Raw genomic sequence first — 27,515 nt, 5'->3', positions numbered from 1 at the left:
CCTTGGGTATAGGTATTTGCTTAGTAGTTCTATTTTAACACATCATTGTTTGGATACTACTTGGATTGGTCATATACCTGTTTGTTTTCTTTGCTAGACTGCCCCTTTATCCTCTTTTCTACCTCTTGAGATAGGTGATTACTCCAGTTGATTCCCGTGGAAAGTGAAACACAGAGAACTCTATGTGCCCAAAGTTACAGAACTGGCAGGTACAGAACCAAGACTGGAACCCTGGCAGTCTAGCTCCAGAGTCCAGGATCTCAACACTCTGCTGCCTCTCCTGTGAAAAGCTAGCACAGTGCCTGAGACATGGTTTGCTGAATGAGCCACTATGCTCACAAACATGGTGTACAAGCATAAGATGGTATTACTAAGAACACGGACTATTTCTTGGGAAATGGGGCAGATGTGGTCCAGGATACCCTTCCAGTTCTTACCTCTCTGAAGGAGTGTCACAGCTTTTTGGCCCTTCTATCCCCAGTAATGCTGCTCTGGGTCTCTGGATCTCTCTAAGGGAAAGAGGGAATGACTAGTACTGAATCTGCTTCTATGAGCTTGGAAAATTCCTGACATAACATTCCAGGCTCTAAACCCAAGCAGCCTCCCTTGTAGATAACTTCTGTGGGTATCCCTTGGCAGTGGGGATTGTTCATATTCATCACATGGAGTAAGAATACCTAACATGTTCTTCGTATTCTCAAGAGTAGGGGAAATAACATGAAATAGAATCTTTCTTTTATGGTAAATAATCCATTTGCTGAAAAGAATATTTACTACCATACTTCATTTTCATATCCTCACAGTCTCATTTTAAGGCTTAACAGTTTCTAAATTACAAAAGAACACTTTGAAAAACACTCTGCTACGTTCATCCAGAATGTCTTCCTGGTGGCAATACATATGGTGAGTAAGACACTAATTTTGGATCCAGACAGACGCTCTTTTGGTTCTCTGAGTGGCATCTTCCTAAACAAACTGCTGAACCTTCAGAAATGAAACCTGTGATGTCTCGCACAGGTTGTACAGAATAGACATCAAAGAGATTCCAATACTCGTGTCAGATGGGTTCTGATATGCCTGGCTGATGGAAGGATGTGTATTTGTGAGATCAACTAAAGGAGAGTTGGGAAATATTTAAGCTCTTTTATTTTTATCCCTACTCATGGTAAATAAATAAACCTTTCTAAACAAACAATGTCATACATCTGAGAAGGATTCTGGTGGCAAATGCTAAAATAAGATTTTTTAAATTAGAACAATAAAATATACGTATTCAAAATAATTGCTATAAGGGTTCTCATAATTATTTTTTGTGAACAATTTTTTTATTAGGGTAGGAAGAAGCTTAACATTCAAGTGCAAGTTGTCTTGTGTATAGCTCTGCGATTTACCGTTACTCACCATTACTCCTAAATCCTCCTATGAATCAGATACACATAGGTTTGTCATGAGAATGGTATCTGGTTATTTGTGTTGTGGATTGTGGGTATGTATATGGTGGAGCTAATCAAAGGAAAGTAACTGTGGCAATCAAGAAATAGAAAAAAGCCTTATAATGGAGAACAAAATAAACCACAACAGAAGAAGGAAATCTGAACCAGATATGACAGAGAGAATAGTAAGACTCCATACATTTATAAAATTCTTGAGTAAGACATTGAATTTTCTAGAGCACGTGAGATGGGAATTTGAGTAATCTTACTTATATTTTAAGGGTCAGCGTGACCTCAGTTGGTATTTCGGTTAAAATGAATTCAACAATATTTATTAAGCACTTATGTGTCAAACTGTCTCCTAGGTCCTCAGGGTATGTCAATGAACAAAAACCATGGTACCTGACCCTTACCAAACTCTTATCATGGCATGATTAGGAACTATGTCAAAGGGCTTATAGGCATCATTGAATTTAACCTTCACCTCTCAGTGAAGATGGGAGATCCAGAGATTAAGTGACTTGCCCAAGGCTACACAGCTAATAATCGGCACTGCAAAGATCATATTCTTAAGCTCTTCACTGGATCATATAGTTCAGCACCTTGGTTTGAGATGGGTAAACTATTAACCCCACTTTATACATGAGCTGACGGGGGCCCAGAGACACACATGACTAGTCTAAATTATGTTTACCAAAAGTGGTAGAAGGAACCATATCTCACATGTCTAGTTTCTCAGATGGTGCTTCTTCACTGTTCCATATTGCCTTTACACCTGCAAAACTAGATATGAAATGCAATTTGTATACGTTTCTAGTATTATAAACATCATTTAATAGTTGAAATTATGGAAATAGAATATAAGACTGTCTTCATGGGATAGAATTAATATAATAATGGGTGCAGAATAGTCTTGATTTTAAAAAATGGGTATTGAATAGTTACACTTGAGCCTTTATTTTTAAGATAGGCCTAAGAAAATATACTGCTAACATTTGAATAGGGTATTATGTTATTGTTGTTAGTGTTAAAAAATTAAAGCAATTTTTCCTTTTCAAATTTGAAATACTATTCTAAGTATTCACACTATTTAGCTCATAAGGAAAAAACCAGACAAATCAAATGAACAAATGAATAAATTATTAAGGTGTCAGTAACATACTAAGTTATTAGGATGGATGAGAGCATTTAAGAATAACCACAATATGAAAATTTCAAGTAATTCTCTTTAAGTGGTTCATAATTTCCTTGTCCTTACTACTTCTCCTGTCCCTCATATCCACAAGCTGCAAGTTAATAGAAAACAGGAACACGGTGTGTGTGTGTGTGTGTGTGTGTGTGTGTGTGTGTGTGTGTGTGTATGCAGGCTCAGGATATTACATTTGTGTATCCAAAGATTGGTTATTTTATTCAGTTTATTTGGAATTCAGGAAAGCAGGAAACACATTTAACTCTTAAACATCATGGGAATAGGTCACATAATACAGTCAGGAACCTCTCATAACAAATTAAATATAGCCAGGTGTGAGGGAAAATAAATTCCATATGTTTAAAAATTATTGGAGCAGATAGAATTTCACTGGAAAATATAAGTGGAATTTGAAGTTCCTTTCATTAAAGTTTATTAAAGTGTAATATGTCTGATGGCCATTGGTTGTCTGAGAATAGGGTGAAGTTACCATTGTGGGTATTCATTGAAATTACTTTGTACAAACTAGACCTATGACTTTACTTGCTCCAAATAAGCTTCTCTTCCTTCATGGATTAGAATATTCACTGAGTCCTCACAAAATGTCTGGAACCATACTGAATCTTAGGAAACTTCTTTATTCCTGAGAGATGGCAATGTGTCCAGAATCCAGGATGGCAAATGAACTCTTACTCCAGCTGAGGAAGAGCTTTTACAATAAGCCGGATCCTGTGTTAAATTGTAGTTAAGCATGTTCCATGCTAACTGCAAGCCTATGAAGTTCTGTCATTATCCTCTTTGGACAAATGTGGAGATGGAGAGATTTAACAATCCACTCAACTTTCCCCACCCTGTAAGGACTAGTATTTGAATCCAGATCTGCCTGATTGCAAAGCATTTCTACTGAATCATGGTACCCCTTAATGGGGAGAAATGTGAGGTGACATAAGATGATGAAGAAAACAGACAGGTAACAGTGAGAAGAACGCCTATATAAAAGGAGAGTAGAGTAAGGGTGTGAAGTGGTGACAGGCATGGAGATGTAGGAATAAAGCTACTTGGCTACCTCCTGGTTGACCCTCCTTGTTGCTGGACTGCAGCCGTCCTGCATCCGCCGCCAGGCCTGACCTCCAGTCCTGAAGCTGTGTTCCCAGATGGTGCCTTCTATCATTTCTCCATCATCAGGGACCTGATATTTCACTTTGTTCCTTCCATTATGGTGCTGCTTCTAACAACCTGAGGCTCAGTCCTGGAGGACCTTGACCTCCCATTATTAGAGCACCTGCCTTTTCCTTGTAGGTTACAAATAATCTCTTGTTTTTAAGATGATGGATTTGTAGTAACTGTCTAAGGCACTATGCTGAGGATAAGTTTTCTCTCATTGGGAGGATTGGTTGTTTCATTGATTATGTCTGCAGTTAGAGAAGCGGGAGTGTAGGCAGGCATGCTATATATTTGCCATTGTACAGGATAGGCAGGGCTTGACTATGCTTTCTGACCTATACTCCAGCTAGTCTGATTTTTAAAGCAACAAAATTATTCCTGTATCTTAAATGCATAATGAACAACCATGGGCAGACACTGTACCTGCTATTGGGGATAGAGAGATGAATATGACATTGTCCTTATTATACTAACTACCATTTTTAAGTGCTCAACAGTTTTCAAAACATACTCATAGACTCTCTTTTGGTCATCTCAACAAGTGTGGTAGTCAGAATATGGCAAATATCATTATGCATATGTACTCCGAAGAAACAAATCTAGTGGAAATTTCTGGCCAAGGAAGATGATTACTATGGCAGTTTGGGGATGCTTTCAGAGGAAAACCCAAGTCACAATGGCTTAAGCAAGTTAGGGGAGTCCTCAAGGATGCAGTAGCTCAAGAATATCGAGGCCGTAGTCTCTGCTATTCTCCTGGCCTTTCCCACATTGTGGTAAGATGGCTGCTGTGGCTTCAGCCATCTAGTCAGCAGAAGGAGAAAGCAACAAGGGAAGTGTGAAGGTACCTCTATCAGGAAAACAAAACCTTCTTGGTAATCCCAGAAAGTTTCTGTTCACTCTGGCTAAAACTGTGTCACATAGTCACCTCTAGCTGCAAGGGAGGTTATCTGGCTGCCCCCAATAAAATCAAGGTTATATTAACCATGGAAAAAGAAGAGAATGTATATTACGTAGCCAGCTAGCAGTGTCTGCCACAGATACATCTCCAAGCTAATAGATTGGTCGTTTAGGGACTTGAGGTGGAGATGTATTACCATATGAAGAAACATAGTTAAAACCTTGCTTTATAGTTGTCTATATTTACTTAGGGTAATTAATCCCATTTGGTTTCTAGTTTCCAAAAGTACCAGTGCCCATAGCAAGTCTTTCCAACAATAGGCTATGTGCACGTGTGCTTGTATATAGAAGTGTATTTCTATGCATTTTCTACAATATAATTTAACAGCCCAAAGAAACGAGCACCTTACACTGAGAATCACTTCTTTTTTTACAGGATGTCTTTGGCACTAGCCATGAAGTTAATGAATACTTTTGTTAGAAACATGTGCTCCAGTAAGGAATATTTCTGTATCATGGAAATGAAAGAATGTCTTAAAGTACAGCCCCTCAACATATCAAGAAGTTTCCTGTTGATTTGCTTCCTGCTAAAGAAGGCACATGATTCAGCAAGGTAAGAAATGAAAATCATTGGATATAAACGTTTGCTACCAGGAACACATGCTGGAAACTAGCAGGGCTTAAATTCAGGAATTTAGGATTTAGAAGACAATATACTTCATATCTTGTACTTGCTTCATTCTGAAAAAGATTGTAATGATTTTCTGGGGAGGAGAAATTACGTCTTCTTAGTAATGAAGAGTGGAGGATGAAGACCAAAGGAAAAGAGAAAAGAAAAGGAAAAGAGGGAAAGAGAATGGAGAAGGACAGTGACATTTATTAAGTGTCTGTATGCCAGGAACTGTGCTTGGGGTCTTGAATATATTAAGTTAGTAAATTTAAAGAATAAGCCTACATATAGGTCTTTGTATTCCAATTCTATAGATAGGTAACCTGAACTTTAGAGAGATTAGGTGAATTTTCAAAGATCGCATAGGAAGTGAGTTGGAAGGTCAGATCTTGCTAATTCTGGAGTCTGTGCTTTTTTCCAACTCTGCCCTGTAGAAAAACACTACAACTAACTCTTAGTTTAAAAAATGTACTAGACACACAACCTACCAGTTTCTAACATTTCCTTCCCAACTCTGACCAGTTCCTACTTCATTTCGTTTCACTCTGCTTCAGTCTGTAAGAAGAATGCTTCCAAATGCCATCTCTAGAGATTAAACTAACAGAAATGGGAAGAGGCATGGCTGGCATTAAATCTCTCCAGACCATCTCTCTTCTCTACCTTAGTTCCTGGACAACACCTTTTAGGCCCCGTACAAGGAAACCAGTTCATAGACATATTACAATAGATTAGCTGTTAGGATCATAAGCATTTGTAATGCAAATGTACAAAATACAATTTTAGAATAATATTTTGACATTAAATCTGAACAAACCAGTTACTTCTCTTTCAATGTGGCATTCTGGGTTTGTACTGACTTGTACCAAGTAGGCAAAGAACTGAAGGTGGCTGAGCAGACTGCTCAAGAGCTGAAGAGATGACCCCAATAGTAACTGTAAACAAATCTTGGTTAACTATGACTTTCCACATCTCACCCCATGTTATGATTGTACTGTGAGAATTTTCCCATCTGAGGTAAATTAGTTATATGCTGTAGATCACAAGCTCTTACACAAGCTGTGCTCCAGATTCAGAAGGAGCCCCCCAAATATGAGCATGTGTGTTTTAAATTTAATGAATATTATTAATACGGGCTACATAAAAATGCCCTGAGCAGTGAATGAAGATTTGGATTACTGCAGATTCTTCCCTCTCAGAGGGAGTTCCTCAGGCCAACCAATTTGTAGGTAAGTTAGGGTTAAAGTTAGTGATAGGGCCTTCCAGGCATCTCTTTTCTGTTTTTCACTCCACAGTGTGAGAGGAATTAAAGTGAATGAAAGAGATTCCTCTCTGGCTCATCACTAATTCTCACCTCTAGCATTTGGTTGAAGCACTGTGGACCATGTAGTTTGAAACTAGCACCCCTCAATTTGCCTCCTCTGGGTGTTCTACCCAATGGTTGGGAATATGTTTACCTTAATGGATTTGTCTTCTAGACAGCTGATATATCTATCCACCCATCAGTTCACTTTCAAACAGGAATTGTCATTCACTCTAGCTAACAGTATTTGCAGCTCTTCCCTTTCGGTTACCCCTGGTTAACCCACCTGCTTAATGGGTAGACTGTTATGATAGGCACATATGGGGTGGATTTAGGTAGCTATGATTTTGTCAGACAATGAAACAGGTATTTCCCTTACTTTAAGAAGTGTTACAAGGTAGTGAGTCTGTGTTTCCTCCTCCTCTCCCACCCTTTGCACCGCCTCTAACACAACTTGGCCCAGCTGCTTTATGTTAAAGCCAAGGTACAAGGCCAGCCTTGTGCATGTGTGATCTGTGCAGTCCCACCGGGTCCCCTGTTCAGAAGGGCCCACAGTCATGGGTGCCGTCTTGAAACTCTTAATAATTTTTTGACAAGGGGCCCGGCATTTTAATTTTGCTCTAGGCCTCGCAAATTTATGTAGCTGATCCTGCCTAGATTATATGCTTTCAAATCACCAAAAGCAAATGGTTGGAGAGAATGAGAATAGAAGGTGGCAATTTTATAATCCCGGAGATCACGCACTGTGTTCAGACACAGACACAAGAGACGTGATGAGTGTGAGTTGCGCAGGGGCGCAGGACGTGGAAGTAGTTTACCAACTTGCAAGTCACATTTTTGCATCAGACTTAATTATGGGGTTTATAACGTGAATTCCTTGAATAGAGATAGACTTGTAATTGTGTCATTTGAAAAATGCTTTCCAAAGTGAAATGCAGATGCTTTTTGGAGTCCTTGGTTCTTTATTTCTGCTCCCCCATAAGCTCAGATAATCACAGGTTGATGGCAAACCTGTTGTGCAACAGCCAGAGTAACTGGAGATACAGGTCCTCGGCACCCCGAGGTGAAGCTGCCTCTTCTTTCTCCCAAGCATCTTTCCCATCTGCCTGCTTGCTATATAGCTAACATGCAGCAGACTGTCAGGCGCCAGATTTTTTATTTATTTGAAAATATAAACAACTGTCTTGCTATTGCCATCTTTCAAGAAACGTAGCCTATATCGTGTCTGATTTGGGATGCATAATTTTCAGCAGCAGGCATACCTTCCTCTTTTCCTTAAGTCATATTACCTTTCCCTTGATTGTATGCTAAATCCCATCATTTTGCATTTCCTGAATCTATCCCTTGCTGGTGCATAGCTTTTTCCACTTCCTTCAGTCCCTCAACAGTTATCTCATGGATAACTAATGTAATTGATCCTTAACTGGTGTCTGATTAGTCCCCATCTGAAACATACTCCTCACCGAAACCTATATACTATTGTACATGTACTATTGTATGTACCTATGTACTACAATACAATACAAAATACAACTACAAACCTATGTACTATTGTATCTTATGTACCATGTACTATTCTAGGCACTAAGGGTACAAGTTGAGGATTCCACGAGTACAGGGAGGACTATTTACAGGGACTAAAACTTGAATGGTGCACTCTGAAAATCTTTTTGAGCCAAGATTTGGAGAAAAGAGTGACCCTGTATGCAGAGCAAGAAATTTCAGGAAAAGTAAATATTATGCTCCTTCTTTGGTTATGAACAATCTCAGCAAATAACTTCTGAAGAGCAATTCCTTCTTCATTAGTATCAGGGTATTCGTTTTGTCAAAGAAACCTGAATATCTTCTGGTTCGAGGGCTTTCTAGAAAGTCTCCCTTATTGAAGATCCTTCTCCATGCTTATTTTCCTTAGAATCAAATACACATGTTGGTTTCCTCGGCGTGCTGTCTTATAGAGTTTTTTTTTTGTTCAGTTCCTTGTGCAGAAGTAAACAGGCCTAATAAATACATTAAATTTTTTATTGTGGTAAAATACATGTGACATAAAATTTATCATCTTAACCACTTTTAAGGGTACAGTTCAGTGGCATCAAGTACATTCACATTGTTGTGCAACCATCACCACCATCCATCTCCACAACTCTTTTCATCTTGCAAAACTGAAACACCATACCCATTAGACAATAATTTACTATTCCCTCCCTCTCCTGGGTACCTGGCAACCACCCTTCTACTTTCTGTCTCTATAAATTTGACTACTTTACCTACATCATGTAAGTGGAATCATTCAGTATTTTTCCTTTTGTGAATGGCTTATTTCACTTAGCCTAATGTCCTTAAGATTCATCCATGTTACTGCATGTGTCAGAATTTCCTTTTTAAGGCTGCATAATATTCCGTTGTTGGTATACACATACCATATTTTGTTCATTCATTCATCTGTTGATAGACTCTTGGGTTGCTTCCACATTTTGGCTACTGTGAATAATGCTGCTGTGAACATGGGTGTTAAAATATCTCTTTGAGTCCTTGTTTTCAATTCTTTTGGGTGTATATCCAGAAGTGGAATTGCTGGATCAATGGTAATTCTATTTTTAATTTAGTAAATACATTTTAAAAGCTCCTGATTCATATTCTTTTCTCAGTTATTCATTCCCTGAACTGTTTATCATGCATGGTTCTAAGAGGGTATAGTGATAACCTTGGTGGGTTATGGGGAGGAAAAGAGCCTAGAGACTAGGGAGGCAGACAGTGAGACAAGTATTCTCCCATCACCCAGCCCCTATTCCAGGCCACTATGTCAGGGTGAGGGTTGTATCAGATAGGTTGAAGGTAAAGTTGAAAGCAGAGGGGAGTTTGCTTCATTTCTCATTTGTGATTCACCTCAAAGGATAGTCTCACCACCACTATGGGCAGCCATATTGACGTAAAACTAGTAGATGAAGAAAATAGCTAATGGCACTGATGGGTGAATTTGAGCAAGAATAGGGTACAATTTATAGATACGGGCATTAAATGGCAGACTTTGGGGACAAGACAGGGAGTGGCTAAGACAAGACAGCCTGCAGGGTGGATAATAATGGTACTGAAAGCTGAGGGTGGATCATGATGGCAGGGAGACCCAGATCTAGGGAAAACAGACCTCAAGTTCACCAGTTACAAATGCCAATATAACAAGCAAACAAATGACACAACAGGCAGGCAAAGAATACAATCCTGAAGGTGACAGAGAGAAGGAGCAGGGAGCACTGCTAAGGACTGAATTATCTGAAAGAGACAATTGTAAACAAAATTATCATTAATGAAGAAGATTTGGTTTCCTCACTGCCCCAGGGTATAGTGCATGAGGAAGATCAGAGCGGTTGTAAGAATATAGATTGTTATACAGATTATGATGCTGATAAACCTACAACCATGAAGATTTCCTCATTTATAAATTAAGTATGAGACTGCAGAATTGAAGGAAAGTAAATATAATAAACACATCAAAGTATTATACCCATTTTAGTATAACCTCGTAATTGATTTGACATTCTGTTTTATTTGGGTGAGAAGACCTGGTCTGAGTTTTTTTTTTCCCCTTCATTTACAAAGTGGTTTTGGGGTCTGCTCTCTGTAAGTCTCATTCCTACTAATATTTAGAAGGCATGAGTCCCAGTGGAAAGTATCAGGGGGTAGGCACATAAATTATTGGGTTTTTCCCACTGCCGTGGACTATCATTGAGGAAAATAGCTTACTAAATTGAAGAACGAAGTTGATCACCTCAATGAATCATGGTAGGTTTGGTTGTACACTGACTTGGTGGGAGAATTTTAAGAGTTTATTGAGACTGCTCAGGGCTTCAGAATGGAGAATGACCTCAGGAGGAGGGGAGAAAAAGACCCCTCTCCCCACTACCACATTCTGTGATGCATGAACGATCAGGGACTTCCTCTTCCCTCCCTCTGAGGGAGCTAACATGGCTGCAGCCCTTTACGATCAGGTAGTATTTCAGTATGTCAAGGACGCTGAAAGAACTGATAGAAACAATACTTATGTCCTTTCATTTTAATCAGTGTTTCTCAGGCAAAGGGAAAGATTTGTTTAACAATCTTTCTTTGGTGCATCTGAGTTGGTGATGTGGAGCACTGCACAGAGTAGAGATTCTGTAAGGTTTCAAGTCCTCATTAAGTTATGAAGTGGGAGGAGCTTTTGGGAAAAGAAGAAAAGCCATCCTCTGCCATTTTCTTCCTATTATGCAATCAGCTCTGCATCAGGCTTGTCGGATATGTAGGGCTGTCAGCAAGAGCCAAGCCACGTGCATGGTTTAAATCTCTTACACAGAATAGAATATTTGTTCACTCAGCAATATCTTTGGCCATTTACTATGTTTTAGGTACTCCTAAAAATACTGAAGTGGGCTTCCCTGGTGGCGCAGTGGTTGAGAGTCCGCCTGCCGATGCAGGGGACACGGGTTCGTGCCCCGGTCTGGGAAGATCCCACATGCCGCGGAGCAGCTGGGCCCGTGAGCCATGGCCACTGAGCCTGCGCGTCCGGAGCCTGTGCTCCGCAACGGGAGAGGCCACAAGAGTGAGAGGCCCGTGTACTGCAAAAAAAATAAATAAATAAATAAAAAATACTGAAGTGTATCGATGTACTGAAAGACAATTCCATTCTCTCTCCTTTTTTAAAAAAAAATTATTTATTTATTTATTTATTTATTTATTTATTTGGCTGTGTCGGGTCTTAGTTCTGGCCCGCGGGATCTTTGTTGCAGCACGGTGGCTCTCCGTTGCGGTGCTTGGACCAGTGGCATGTGGGATCTTAGTTCCCTGACTAGGGGTCGAATCCACATCTCCTGCATTGGAGGGCAGATTCTTAACCACTGGACCACCAGGGAAGTCCCTCTCTCTCCCTTTTGATACTTCCCAATATACCAGTCTCTTCTGCCTCTCTTACGAATAATTAAAATGATACATAATGACTAAGAAAGAAGATAAGAACAGGTCTAGTGCCCAAAGCTCATACCTACAGAAAGGACCACTGTGCAAGGTGATTCCTCCTGAGTGAGACTCCTTAGTTTTCAAAAAGTCATCTTCTTTTGCCATTAACCCAAAGTAAGGAAACCTTTTTGACATTTTTCCTTGGGGTTTGTATTTATAGTTAAATCATGGTCCTTGGGGTTTTGTATTTATGTCAGTAGTTAAAATGTGGAGTGTGTGCACATGCGTGTCAGCGGTGGGGAAGGGGTGGTGTGAGTGTATTTGGAACAGGCTGAGAGCTGTGATCTTAATTTAGCAGTGGAGGTGATTGTAGAATGAGATGGAATACTGGGAGAAAAAAGGTATGTCTTGAAAGTGTGGATCAAACTCATATAATTCCTGTGCACTGTCAGAGAGTCTATAGTTACCTCTCACATGTGACTTTCAGAAAAAAAGGTAACTCCATTTGGCAATCAATGTATTGCCTTCCCAGTTTGCTTTAAATGCACTCAAAAGGGATTCTGACCATCATATCATTTGTACCCTGTCAAGATAATAATAACTTTACTGCTTACTCCGACTACTATTTTTTGGTACAAAAATGATTGTACCAAACATCCTCATGTACAGGTATTTGCATACTTTTCTGATGATCTTTCTTAGAATAGATTTTTATAGGTAGGATTCCTGGGTGAAGGTTATGCACATTAAATTACATTCATTTGAAAAATGTTGTCCTTCATTTTTGGACCAAACTATGCTTCCACTTATGTAAGAAAACCCATTTCCCACCACACACACCGGCCTATAAGGTCATTTTTTTAAAAACTTCACTGTTTTTCATTTTCATTTCTTTAATCACTAAAGAAGTTAATATTTATATGTGCTTATTGGCTGCTAGTATTTTTACTTTTATGAATTGCTTTTGAAAAAAATGGTCTATTTTCCCCTTAGGTTTATAGTATCATCAAATAATAGCATACTGAATGCATCTAAAAAAATCTATCAAATCCTTTTTAATCTTGTAATGGCCCTCTGAAATGGTAAAGATAAATTTTATTGCTTTTATTGGAAAGATAGAGAAGCTGAGAACCTGCTTTCTCATAATAAGCTAATGGTGGAAGTAATCACAGAATCCTGGTCTCATTCGCTCCTTTTTGCTTCCCCCTTTGCCCTGCTGCCTATCAACCTGGTTGACCAGAGCACCCTTTAGCTATAACTATAAATGAACATGAAGAGTATCCCATATTCCCATTAAGACCCCCCCCCAAAAAAAAGAGTATCCCATAAAACAAGGTAAGCTGAACCTACCTCCTAGAGTAATGGAAATAAAAACAAAAATAAACAAATGGGACCTAATGAAACTTCAAAGCTTTTGCATAGCAAAAACTATAAACAGGGCTTCCCGGGTGGCGCAGTGGTTGAGAGTCCACCTGTCGATGCAGGGGACACAGGTTTGTGCCCCGATCTGGGAAGATTCCACATGCCACAGAGCGGCTGGGCCCGTGAGCCATGGCCGTTGAGCCCGCGCGTCCGGAGCCTGTGCTCCGCAATGGGAGAGGCCACAACAGTGAGAGGCCTGCGTACCGCAAAAAAAAAAAAAAAAAAAAAACACCAAAAAACTATAAACAAGACGAAAAGATAACCCTCGGAATGGGAAAAAATATTTGCAAATGAATCAATGGACAAAGGATTAGTCTCCAAAATATATAAACAGCTCAGGCAGCTCAATATTAAAAAAACAAATGACCCAATCCAAAAATGGGCAGAAGACCTAAATAGACATTTCTCCAAAGAAGACATACAGATGGCCAAGAAGCACATGAAAAGCTGCTCAGCATCACTAATTACTAGAGAAATGCAAATCAAAACTACAATGAGGTATCACCTCACACCAGTTAGAATGGGCATCATCAGAAAGTCTACAAACAACAAATGCTGGAGAGGGTGTGGAGAAAAGGGAACTCTCTTGCACTGTTGGTAGGAATGTAAATTGATACAGCCACTATGGAGAACAGTATGGAGGTTCCTTAAAAAACTAAAAATAGAATTACCATATGACCCAGCAATCCCACTACTGGGCATATACCCAGAGAAAACCATAATTCAAAAAGACACATGCACCCCAGTGTTCACTGCAGCACTATTTACAATAGCCGGGTCATGGCCGCAAACTAAATGCCCATTGACAGACGAATGGGTAAAGAAGATGTGGTACATATATACAATGAAATATTACTCAGCCATAAAAAAGAATGAAATTGGGTCATTTGTAGAGAAGTGGATGGACATAGAGACTGTCATACAGAGTGAAGTAAGTCAGAAAGAGAAAAACAAATACTGTATATTAATGCATATATGTGGAATCTAGAATGATTATATAGATGAACCGGTTTGCAAGGCAGAAATAGAGACACAGATGTAGAGAACAAACGTATGGACACCAAGGGCAGAAAGTGGGGTGGTGGTGGTGGGATGAATTGGGAGATTGGGATTGACATGTATACACTAATATGTATAAAATATATAACTAATAAGAACCTGCTGTATAAAAAATAAATAAAATTAAATAAAAAACCCAAGGTAGGCTGATATGAATGACTTCAAATGAAAAGCAGCCCAATTCCTAGAGATGTAGTTTATTGGGCAGCCATGAAGCATCAAAAGGGACAGGAGGGCTTTCCTGGTGGTGCAGTGGTTGAGAGTCCTCCTGCCGATGCAGGGGACATGGGTTCGTGCCCCGGTCCGGGAAGATCCCACATGTCGCAGAGCGGCTAGGCCCGTGAGCCATGGCCGCTGAGCCTGCGCGTCCGGAGCCTGGGCTCCCCAACAGGAGAGGCCACAACAGTGAGAGGACCGTGTACCGGAAAAAAAAAAAAAAGGGACAGGAGACTTAAAAAGAGAAGGAAGAAACCACCTCCTACAAACTACATCTGATAAACTAGACATCTCCTTGATCTAAGTTAACACCTGCACTTTATAATGCCATATGTCAGGTCTAGGTCATAATTTGCAACTATGTTAAACTGCAGTGGAAGAAACTTTATGTAAATAAGGTGGGTTATTTATAAAGGTTTTGAAGTCCTAATTTCTAAGTAATATGGAATACCTGAGGTACCCAAAGTTGTATATATATTTTGAAGAATTTGACAGTTGCATGGTGGAGGGTGGTTCTAAACTGAACTACCTTCAATCCCATTGAATAAATATATTTATTATTGAAACTAAAAAGAGAAAGAGAGCAACCATTAGAGAGATTTATGGCTTTGTTTACATTAAATAATTTGGCATTTAATAACAAGTTCTTCTGGAAAAAAATCCTGTTTTCTAATTGTTCTTTTAAAGATATTCTTATATTAAAATATAATAAATGGTCAGAGGAAGACCTTACTGTTTTTAAATTAGTTTAAATAAACTGAAAAGCCAAGCAATACTGTAGCATTTTAGAAAGACCATTTTATATATATGCTAGCAATAAACTTAAGGAAATTTCCTTTGGGAAAGGGAGAATAATGCCAGAAATAATTGTTAAAATAAAGTGGTCTCAGGAAAAGATTATTAACTCACAATTACCCTACAGACATATATAAATACTGAGGAAGTCTGAATTCCATTGGGGTTTTCATCACTTAGTCCATAGTGTTAGCAAAGAAATCTGAAATCTCCCCATTAGCCTTCAGAGTGGGGCTCAAAGGAAATGTAAACCAGATGAGGTCTGTTTCCCGAGACCCAGAGCCAAAGCTGTGGGTGAGGTCCCAGGCACTAGAGGAAGGGAGAACACACAGCCACACTCAGAGCAGTTGAAACTTACCAAATCTTGACACAGAGAGAAATGAGTGTTATTTATTCTGGCGACCACTTGGCTGATAGAAGATATAAGGTCAACCAGCTGGTTTTGAAACTTAATTTACTATCTTCTAGATTCACATTGTATTTATTTGAGAAGGAAGAGTAGCCAAAGGCTCTTATTTATTTTCCTGTGACCAAAGCTAGAAGAAGCTAAAGTGGATTTTTGAAGCATCTATTACCTGCTAAATGCACATTTCCCATTAGATTATGGGGTTGCGTTCCGGCCCCATTTTTCTGGCAAGTCAGATTAGAGTGAAATTTATTACAGATGAAAGAGGGTGTCAATTTCCAGTGTGGTTGCTTCTCTGAAGTACTTACAACAAGGAAGCAAAAGGAGTATGTGACACGAAGGGAAGAGATGGTATTTGTGGTGTCGTGCCTAAGAATGTGTCATTCTAAAATCATTTAAAAATGGTCACTCATTGGGCTTCCCTGGTGGCGCAGTGGTTGAGAGTCTGCCTGCCGATGCAGGGGACATGGGTTCGTGCCCCGGCCTGGGAGGATCCCACATGCCGTGGAGTGGCTGGGTCTGTGAGCCGTGGCGGCTGAGCTTGCACGTCCGGAGCCTGTGCTCCGCAATGGGAGAGGCCACAACACTGAGAGGCCCGTGTACCGCAAAAAAAAAAAAAAGGTCACTTATTAAGCATTTACTGGGTATCTACTCTGTGCCAGGCACTGCTTTCCACAGGCTGGAGAAGAAAAGATGAGGAATATACACCAGCAAGAAGTGCTGCCAATCAAGTTGTGGAGCCCTAAAAAATAAAAAGTTGCATTACCTATTTGAACAGGATGAACTTTGAGAATTTAATATAATGAAGTATGAAAATGTGACCAGCAGTTTCTTTGAAGAAGTAGGCTTGGGAAATGGAAGATTAACTGTTGTATTTCTAAGGGCTGAGTTTTATCCCCAGGAAAGAGAGGAGAGTCCTGTTGTGTTCCAAAGATTTAAACTCTACAGAAACTGGCAATAAAATTTTAATTCTCACAGTAACAGAAAACTGACAGGATGGATGCTGGTCTAGTGGTTGGGTGAATAAGGGGCTCCAGGGCTGAGTATCTCCTTGAACTGCAGAAACTGGTGCTTGCTTGAGTGTGATGCCCCTTTCCCCGTGCCTGAGAAATGTGCAGAGGACAGGTATCTGTCTAAGCTAGAGGGAGACACCACTAAGGAGTCTTTCTGGGTTTTGTCACTAAGTTGTTCAAATGGAGGATGCTTGTACTAACGTCTGTGGGGGATGACGGAGTAGGGGTGCAGGTCCCCATCACCTGCTAACGTGGAGGAAGGAAGCCACAAGAGGACCTCAGGCCATTTAGGGGATTATGCTGGTCAAGGCAGGGGCTGGGCCAGCAAGACTAGTTTTAGACTAAGCCACAGTGCAAGACCCTAGTGAGGCCCAGTTCATACTTTCAAGTCTTTTCCTTACCCGCAACCATCCCAGAAGATTTAAGAAGAGAACAACGTAGTGACAAAACCCAGAAAGACTCCCTAGTGGTGTCCACCTCTAGCTTAGATAGATATCAGACATGTTACACGACTGTATCCACACTTACATGTCAGTGTGATAAATATTATTTTAACAGAGTAAATTTTTCAGATTTTAATGCAGCCGGATATGAAAACTCAATCATGATTGGGATTGAGAGCTGCCGAGTCCCTATACGATTTTGTTGTACTCTGACCATGTCGGCTTCTGTGACATTCAAGTAAATGGACTTGTCCAATAGTTGGAAGGTTGCTGTGACTAATTTCTGAGAGAGCCTCTGGTGTCATTTGGAGGCTGTGTAGCAGAGACTTCTTGTGGAGTATATCACCTCCTATGCTACATACCTGCCAAAGTGGCAGCAGTGAAACTGGGTCTCCTGCCGCCAGGAAGACCTGGTTGCTTTACTCAGGGAAGCCGTCTTCCAGTTAAATGAGAAACACTCATAAGGGCAGTGCAGGGTGGTGCACAACTGGCCTAAGAGGAGGATTTCCACTCCGTCAGCTGAAGCCAGCTTTGTTTTTAATGCAGCCACGGCCAATTCACCTGATTCTATTTTTTGGGTGCACAATAACCAAGGTTGAAACTGAAGTTTCGTTGGCCATATTGTCACTTAACACACCAGTGCCTAAGTGCTGAGTGTACATATATAATGAGATCTGTGTTACTGCCTTATTTTGGTCAGATCTGCTGGAATGAGAATGTTACAATACAACTGCATTCCAGGGAATCAAATGGACTACAGACCTTGAGACCATTTCCATCTCTGGTTGGATTTAGATTAAGTGTAAAATCTCCTGGGCTTATACACAAGATTTAAATTCTGTTTTTAAAAAGTGTGTGCATTTGTGTGTGAGAGAGTATGTGTGTATGTCTGTCTCAGAAGAATACATGGCTTTGACAACCATTGGGGTGATGGGCAAGAAGAACTATTTGGTAGAGTCTCTTCGTTTAAAAAAATAAGTCCTAGTATCTAAGGACTATCTGTTCTCTTGTCTGTAGCAAAGTCTTCTGAAGTAAAAGATTGTTACTCTTTTGTACAATGTTGAGCAGCCCTCAACTCTATTGCTGTGTTTCTCTTTATTTTCAATAAATGTTTCCTTTTATTTAAAATTTAATTTTATTTATTTTTTATACAGCAGGTTCTTATTAGTTATCTATTTTATACCTATTAGTGTATATATGTCAATCCCAATCTCCCAGTTCATCCCACCACCACACCCCTGCTTTCCCTGCTTGGTGTCCATATGTTTGTTCTCTACATCTGTGAAGAAACATTTCTGCTGTAGAACTTGTAACACTGAGCAACGTTTAATGAGTTATCAGTAAACACAAAAGATAAAAAGAACTTTGATTGAATTTCCTAAGCTGTTTAAGATTCCTATGTTCTGAAGATTGCAATGGATGTTTACACTTCTGTTAATAAAATTCTATCAAGCAGATGACAGGTGCCAATTAAAAGCAATCACAAAGCATACTTTTTCCGTAATCTCCAAAGTAGAATCTTGAAATACTGGTTTGCAGAAGCATTACCTGGCATGGAATATCTTTGATCCTCAGCAACCTTTATAGCCTGTGGGATTTCCATCAATCCAGTGCAGGAGAGCAGAGGAAGTAGAAAATGGCTTTTGGTGTTTGCTGATGCGTGGAGAAACATTAGGTATGGTTCCAGCTGCTGAAACAGTAGATACTTGTCTTAGTTGAAAAAGTCTGGGCTGTGGTAACAAATGGATCCCCACATATAAAATGGCTCAGATACAATGAATTTTATTTCTTACTCAACTAAACTCAGCAGATATTTCTGGTTAGAGGTCAGCTGTCATCCAGATAGAGTCATTAGGACCCAGGCACCTTTCATGTTATGGCTTTACCATCATTGTCACCTTTGGCATTCACCGTAAGGTTCACTTCTTAAAAAAGGTTAGCCTGGAAATGGTGCCCATCATTTCTGCTCACATTCCATTGACTAGAATTCAGTCTCAGGAGCACACCTGACTCATGGGAAGCTGGGAAATATAACTGTGCTGAGAGTCTAGAAGTACAAGGAAATAGGAAGTTGATGAATAGCTAGATATTGCTCCAATACCCAAGTATGATTCCTGTGAGACAGTTTCTTTTGGAGAAGGACATTTGGAAAGTGCTTGCCTGTGGTTCTGCTTTGGGACTGCTATGTCTGAGGGTAGAGTCAGGCTGGATGTCCCAAGAAAAGGGAGTAACAACAATTACTGTGCGTTTCCTGTGAACATATCTTGGTTCAGATCCTCTCCTGATGGCCCAGCCTTTTCCACAGGCTCTGTCTCCTCAAAAGACCTGGGAACTAAGCTGTTCCTCTTCTGGAGGCAATTCATCTGCCCTCTGGGCAAACCTATTTTGTTTGACAGTATATTCTAATAATTTATTTAAATTTAAATTAAATAATGTAATTAAATAATATTAATTACACTTTGTGATTAAATAACTTACATAATTTTTATTTTAAATAACTGTGAATATATGTATTCATTTTATGTATATATACATATGTTATATATATTAATATATATTATATATACACACATACATGTAATATATAGATAGATATTAAATAATTGTGACTATGTACACACATTATACTGTATATAATATATACTTTATGTAACTCAATGAGGTATAGAATACAGTAGGGTCAATAAGTACCCTTCACAACATATTTCAGTCAAACATTTGGTAGATTATCCTACTTTCAAAGTCTTGGAAGATGTTTAAATCTACCTTGGAAAGCCATCCTAATGTTTAACAACATATAAGTTTTGACAATCTTTCCTTTCAGTACCTGGGTCCTCTGTTTCAGTGAGAGTTACACCCACCTTTCTCTGAATCTAGGAGGCAGGCACCTGCATGAGACCATTTATATCAATTGGTTTGCCTGGGAAAGGGCTGCAGCTAAGAAAGTTCTGTGTGGGCACGTGCTGGGGTGGGAAGAGTGAGGATGGAGAGTGGGAGAGCTGACTCCTAGCCCGGCTCCCAAAACTCATGTCTGGGCTCCATGCAGCAGGGCAGAGAAGCTGAAGACACTGTGTTCAAAAGGCACGCTGGAGCAATGGAGCCATAGGGGACAACAAGGAGGAGGAAGAGCCTTCTCCCTTCTTTGCTTCCCTGCCAGGATGTGGTAGTGAGACATCCAGGGGATGCAGTACTTCAAGGGCACCTTGAAAGTTGATCGCTCTGGGAGCCCTGGTAGAGAGCATCCTTGGCCCAGACATCTGTCTCATTTATTTATTTATTTAAAAATTTGTATTGGAGTGTAGTTGATTTACAAGGTTGTGTTAGTTCAGGTGTACAGCAAAGTGAATCAGTTATACATATATCCACTCTTTTTCAGATTCTTTTCCCATATAGGCCATTACAGAGAATTGAGTAGTGTTCCCTGTGCTATACAGTAGGTCCTTATTAGTTATTTATTTTATATATAGTAGTGTGTATATGTCAATCCCAATCTCCCAATTTATCCCTCCCCCCTTACCCCCTGGTAACCATAAGTTTGTTTCTATATCTGTGACTCTATTTCTGTTCTGTAAATAAGTTCATTTGTACCCTTTTTTTTAGATTCCAGAAGTCTGTTTTAAAATGTACCTGGGATTTTGGTTTTATTCAGGTATGATGAGGCCAACAGATTAGGAGAACCACTGAAAAGATAGCTTGTTATTCACAGTTCCTTAGAGAAGGGGGTACACTGCACCACACAGGGCCACATGGGGAAGCACCAGGGTTAGTCAGGGGCAGAAAGGAGCAAGGGGAAAGCACGTACAGAAGCTTTTCTGCGGTTTTCACAAGGAAGGATGGGTGAGGTAAGGTAAACATCTGAGCAGGATTAGGACTAGATAGTTTGAATAATTTTGCTGGTGTCTGGGCTGTAAGGGTAGTCTTTAGTTCAGTATGGTACCAGGCTCTGGGGTGATTTAGGGCATGGGGATAGTGTCCAGGACAGCAGGTGTCTGATGGAAGGAGGTAGATGTGAGCATGGATTTTGGATTGGTTGGTTTGCATGTGAAAGGTGTGCTCACTGGCAAGTTGTTTGATCTCTCTAGGGAATAGCTAACTCTGGGAGGGCAGTCTCTCCCAGTTCCACAAAGTCCCAGGATGTCCAAGTGTCATTAAAATACAGAAAATAAAAAAACATGATTAATGCAACATCCAGGTTCTCATAGAAGGCACTGGCATCAGTGGCCCTGGGGAGATGTCGCTTTGACTATCTTTAGAGGCAGTGGATATAACGATAAGACATCCCAAGAGCCCCAGAACTGGGTGTGCAGTGCTTTGACTAGTCACAGGAAGTTTTATATTGGGAGGAGGCACTTGTTTATGATAGCTGAGTTATCACTCAGTGTGATTCCTTTGGTACAGGCAGGCTCAAGGGGCCTATTTATACAGGATATCAACATCACCGGTATAATTAGGCCTATTTCCCTCTAGATACAGGCTAAATGGAGATGGAGAACTAGTTGCTAATACTTACTTTAGCATTTTGTACATCTGTAGACTGATTTGTGCCTTAGATGGCTCTTTTTCAGGATGCTTAATCCTAACTTGCTCAGTCTTTTCTCCTGAGCCTTGTTTTCCTGAACTTTATAAAAATGTTTTTTGCTTCTCCTATTTACAGGGGAGTAAAAACAACGTTAAGTGCTGATAATGAAACTACATTTCAGGAGTGGCTGCCCTTCCTTTAGGCACACTTCCCATTGTAGAGGAGGGCTTCGGGGCACACCTAGTGGGCCTGGTGATAGCTTAGCTCCAGACTGTTCTTCAGTAAGTAATATACAGGAATGTGGGGGGCTGGGACACCTGAGCTGTGACTGAGGGACAGAGATGTGGCCCAGAAACTCATTAGGAAGGTGAATCCACTGGAAAGGAGATAACAGTAGTGAGCATGTCTGAGGTTTTAGCCACCTCTCTTTGCACCTCTGAATATTCAGTAAAAACTTGATTTGCATTGAGTGGAGATTTGGAAAAATCAAGGAAGGTTGACTGTGTCTAGTGTTTGGGTCAATGAAAGAGAAGAGAGACAAGTGAGCCTGAGAATGCAGCCAAATCAGTAGCTCGGAGCCTAGGTCACCCGCAATACGACGTGGGCTCTCCCTCTCCCCAAGGATATCCATATGTATCAGGGCAATGAGTTACCCCCTCCTAGGGTTTCCAGATTTAGCAAACAAAATACAAGATGTCCAACTAAATTTGTTTTTTTTTTAATTTTTATTTTATAGTGGACTATAGTTGATTAAAAATGTTGTGTTCGTTTCAGGTGTACAGCCGAGTGATTCAGTTACACATATACATGTACCTATTCTTTTTCAAATTCTTTTTCCATTTAGGTTATTACAGAGTATTGAGCAGAGTTCCCTGTGCTATAGAGTAGGTCCCTGTTGGTTTTCTGTTGTAAATATAGCAGTGTGTACATGTCAATCCCAATCTCCCAATCTGTCCCTCTGCCCCACCAACACCACCCCCATAACCATAAGCTCATTCTCTAAGTCTGTGAGTCTGTTTCTGTTTTGTAAATAATTTTGTATCTTTTTTCTTTTTTTTTAAGATTCTGCATATAAGCGATATCATATGATATTTATCTTTCTCTGTCTGACTTACTTCACTTAGTATGATAATCTCCAGGTCCATCCATGTTGCTACAAGTGGCATTATTTCATTCTTCTTTTTTTTTATGTTTATCTTTTAATTCTTTTTTTTCTTATTACTCATCCATTTTATACACATAAGTGTATACATGTCATCCCAATCTCCCAATTCATCCCACCCCCACCCCCACCACCCACGGCTTTCCCCCCTTGGTGTCCATATGTTTTTTTCTCTACTTCTGTGTCTCAGTTTCTGCCCTGCAAACTGGTTCATCTGTACCATTTTCTAGGTTCCACATATATGTGTTAATATATGATATTTGTTTTTTTCTTTCTGATTTACTTGACTCTGTGTAACAGTCTTTAGATGCATCCACGTCTCTACAAATGACCCAAGTTCGTTCCTTTTTATGGCTGAGTAATATTCCATTGCATATATGTACCACATCTTCTTTACCCATTCGTCTGTCGATGGGCATTTAGGTTGCTTCCATAACCTGCCTATTGTAAATAGTGCTGCAATGCATATGACGTGCATGTGTCTTTTTGAATTATGGTTTTCTCTGGGTATATGCCCAGTAGTGGGATTGCTGGATCATATGGTAATTCTATTTTTAGTTTTTTAAGGAACCTCCATACTATTCTCCATAGTGGCTGTATCAATTTACATTCCCACCAACAGTGCAAGAGGGTTCCCTTTTCTCCACACCCTCTCCAGCATTTGTTGTTTGTAGACATTCTGATGATGCCCATTCTAACTGGTGTGAGGTGATACCTCATTGTAGTTTTGATTTGCATTTCTCTAGTAATTAGTGATGCTGGGCAGCTTTTCATGTGCTTCTTGTCCATCTGTATGTCTTCTTTGGAGAAATGTCTATTTAGGTCTTCTGCCCATTTTTGGATTGGGTCGTTTGTTTTTTTTAATATTGAGCTGCCTGAGCTGTTTATATATTTTGGAGATTAATCCTTTGTCCGATGATTCATTTGCAAATATCTTCTCCCATTCTGAGGGCTGTCTTTTTGTCTTGTTTATGGTTTCCTTTGCTGTGCAAAAGCTTTGAAGTTTCATTAGGTCCCATTTGTTTATTTTTGTTTTTATTTGCATTACTTTAGGAGGTGGATCAAAAAATATCTTGCTGTGATTTATGTCAAAGAGTGTACTTCCTATGTTTTCCTCTAAGAGTTTTATAGTGCCCAGTTTGACATTTAGGTCTCTAAACCATTTTGAGTTTATTTTTGTGTATGCTGTTAGGGAGTGTTCTAATTTCATTCTTTTACATGAAGCTGTCCAGTTTTCCCAGCACTACTTATTGAAGAGACTGTCTTTTCCCCATTGTATATCCTTGCCTCCTTTGTCACAGATTAGTTGACCATAGGTGCGTGGGTTTATCTCTGGGCTTTCTATCCTGTTCCATTGATCTATGTTTCTGTTTTTGTGCTGGTACCATATTGTCTTGATTACTGTAGCTTTGTAGTATAGTCTGCAGTCAGGGAGTCTGATTCCTGCAGCTCTGTTTTTTTCCCTCAAGACTGCTTTGGCCATTCAGGGTCTTTTGTGTCTCCATACAAATTTTAAGATTTTTTGTTCTAGTTCCGTAAAAAATGCCATTGATAATTTGATAGGGATTGCATTGAATCTGTATATTGCTTTGGGTAGTATAGTCATTTTCACAATATGCATTCTTCCAATCCAAGAACGTGGTATATTTCTCCATCTGTTGGTATCATCTTTAATTTCTTTCATCAGTGTCTTATAGTTTTCTGCATACAGGTCTTTTGTCCTCCTAGGTAGGTTTATTCCTAGGTATTTTATTCTTTTTGTTGCAGTGGTAAATGGGAGTGTTTCCTTAATTCCTCTTTCAGATTTTTCATCATTAGTGTATAGGAATGCAAGAGATTTCTGTGCAGTAATTTTGTATCCGACAACTTTACCAAATTCATTGATTAGCTCTAGTAGTTTTTTGGTGGCATGTTTTGGATTTTGGATTCTCTATGTATAGTATCATGTCATGTGCAAACACTGACAGTTTTACTTCTTCTTTTCCAATTTGTATTCCTTTTATTTCTTTTTTTTCTCTCATTGCCATGTCTAGGACTTCCAAAACTATGTTGAATAATAGTGGTTATAGTGGACATCCTTATCTTGTTCCTGATCTTAGCGGAAATGCTTTCAGTTTTTCACCATTGAGAATGATGTTTGCTGTGGGTCTGTCGTATATGGCCTTTATTATGTTGAAGTAGTTTCCCTCTGTGCCCACTTTCTGGAGAGTTTTTATCATAAATCGGTGTTGAATTTTGTCGAAAGCTTTTTCTGCATCTATTGAGATGATCATATGTTTTTTATTCTTCAATTTGTTAATATGGTGTATCACATTGATTGATTTGCATATATTGAAGAATCCTTGCATCTCTGAGATAAATCCCACTTGATCATGGTGTATGATCCTTTTAATATGTTGTTGGATTCTGTTTGCTAGTATTTTGTTGAGGATTTTTGCATCTATATTCATCAGTAATAATTGGTCTGTACTTTTCTTTTTTTGTAGTATCTTTGTCTGGTTTTGGTATCAGGGTGATGGTGGCCTCATAGAATGAGTTTAAGAGTTTTCCTTCCTCTGCAATTTTTTGGGAAGAGTTTGAGAAGTATGGATGTTAGCTCTTCTCTAAATGTTTGAAAGAATTCACCTGTGAAGCCATCTGGTCCTGGACTTTTGTTTGTTGGAAGATTTTTAATCACAGTTTCAATTTCATTACTTGTGATTAGTCTGTTCATATTTTCTATTTCTTCCTGGTTCAGTCTTGGAAGGTTCTACCTTTCTAAGAATTTGTCCATGTCTTCCAGGTTGTCCATTTTATTGGCATAGAGTTGCTTGTAGTAGTTTCTTAGGATGCTTTGTATTTCTGCCATGTCTCTTGTAACTGCTCCTTTTTCATTTCCAATTTTATTGATTTGAGTCCTCTCCCTCTTTTTCTAGATGAGTCTGGCTAATGGTTTATCTATTTTGTTTATCTTCTCAAAGAACAAGCTTTTAGTTTAATTGATCTTTGCTATTGTTTTCTTTGTTTCTATTTCATTTATTTCTGCTCTGATCTTTATGGTCTCTTTCCTGCTGCTAACTTTGGATTTTGTTTGTTCTTCTTTTTCTAGTTCCTTTAGGTGTAAGTTTAGATTATTTATTTGAGATTTTTCTTGTTTCTTGAGGTTGGCTTGTATAGCTATAAACTTCCCTAATAGAACTGCTTTTGCTGCATCCCATAGGTTTTGGATCATCATGCTTCTATTGTCATTTGTCTCTAGGTATTTTTTGATTTTCTCTTTGATTTCTTCAGTGATCTCTTCGTTATTTAGTAACCTAGTGTTTAGCCTCCATGTGTTTGTGTTTTTTACTTTTTTTTTCCCTGTAATTGATTTCTAATCTCATAGTGTTGTGGTCAGAAAAGATGCTTGATATGATTTCAGTTTTCTTAAATGTACTGAGGCTTGATTTGTGACCCAAGATGTGATCTATCCTGGAGAATCTTCCTTGTGCACTTGAGAAGAAAGTATAATCTGCTGTTTTTGGATGGAATGTCCTATAAATATCAATTAATTCTGTCTGGTCTATTGTGTCATTTAAAGCTTGTGTTTCTTATTAATTTTCTGTTGGGATGATCTGTGCATTGGTGTAAGTGAGGTGTTAAAGTCCCCGCCATTACTGTGTTACTGTAGATTTCCTCTTTTAGAGCTGTTAGCAGTTGCCTTATGTATTGAGATGCTCCTATGTTGGGTGCATATATATTTATAATTGTTATATCTTCTTCTTGGATTGATCCCTTGATAATTACGTAGTATCCTTCCTTGTGTCTTGTAACATTCTTTATTTTAAAGTCTATTTTATCTGATATGAGTATTGCTACTCCAGCTTTCTTTTGATTTCCATTTGCATGGGATATCTTTTTCCATCCCCTCACTTTCAGTCTGTATGTGTCTCTAGGTCTGTTGTGGGTCTCTTGTAGACAGCATAATATGGGTCTTGTTTTTGTATCCATTCAGCAAGCCTGTGTCTTTTTTTTTTTTTTTTTTTTTTCTTTTGCAGTACTCGGGCCTCTCATTGTTGTGGCCTCTCCTGTTTCAGAGCACAGGCTCCAGATGCCCAGGCTCAGCAGCCATGGCTCACAGGCCCAGCCACTCCGTGACATGTAGGATCTTCCAGGACCGGGGCACTAACTCGTTTCCACTGCATTGGCAGGTGGACTCTCAACCACTGTGCCACCAAGGAAGCCCCAAGCCTGTGTCTTTTGTTTCGAGCATTTAATCCATTCACATTTAAGGTAATTATCAATATGTATGTTCCTCTGCCCATTTTCTTACTTATTTTGGGTTTGTTTTTGTAGGTCCCTTTCTTCTCTTGTGTTTCCCACTTAGAGAACTTCCTTTAGCATTTGTTGTAGAGCTGCTTTTGTGGTGCTGAATTCTCTTAGCTTTTGCTTGTCTTTAAAGCTTTTGGCTTTTTTTTTAAGCTTTTTTTTTGTTTTTTTTAAAGCTTTTTTTTAAAGCCATCGAACCTGAATGAGATACTTGCCGGGTAGAGTAATCTTGGTTGTAGTTTCTTCCCTTTCATCACTTTAAGTATATCATGCCCTCCCTTCTGGTTTGTAGAGTTTCTGCTGAGAAATCAGTTGTTAACCTTATGGCAGGTCCCTTGTATGTTATTTGTCGTTTTTCCCTTGCTGCTTTCAATAATTTTTCTTTGTCTTTAATTTTTGCCAATTTGATTACTACGTGTCTGATCGTGTTTCTCCTTGGGTTTATCCTATATGGGACTCTCTTTGCTTACTGGACTTGGGTGGCTATTTCCTTTCCCATGTTAGGGAAGTTTTCGACTGTAATCTCTTCAAATATTTTCTTGTGTCCTTTCTCTCTCTCTTCTCCTTCTGGGACCCCTATAATGCGAATGTTGTTGAGTTTAATGTTGTCCCAGTGG

The 27,515-nt window shown here is 39.4% G+C and overlaps 1 long non-coding RNA gene across 1 annotated transcript in view; it reads left to right on the top strand.

Moving 5' to 3' along the window:
• LOC309809651 overlaps nt 1-27,515 on the top strand; it is a 392,993-nt gene that overhangs the window by 214,990 nt on the left and 150,488 nt on the right. Inside the window, exon 2 of the long non-coding RNA XR_014294887.1 lies at nt 5,120-5,296. This is a non-coding gene — a long non-coding RNA (uncharacterized lncRNA). The remainder of the gene's footprint in view (nt 1-5,119; nt 5,297-27,515) is intronic.

Source organism: Mesoplodon mirus, assembly GCF_964341445.2.
Source record: "Mesoplodon mirus genome assembly, chromosome: 8".
Classification (NCBI taxonomy): domain Eukaryota; kingdom Metazoa; phylum Chordata; class Mammalia; order Artiodactyla; family Ziphiidae; genus Mesoplodon; species Mesoplodon mirus.
The sequence above is the reverse complement of the archived record's forward strand: the minus strand, read 5'-3'. Positions and strand labels throughout refer to the sequence as shown.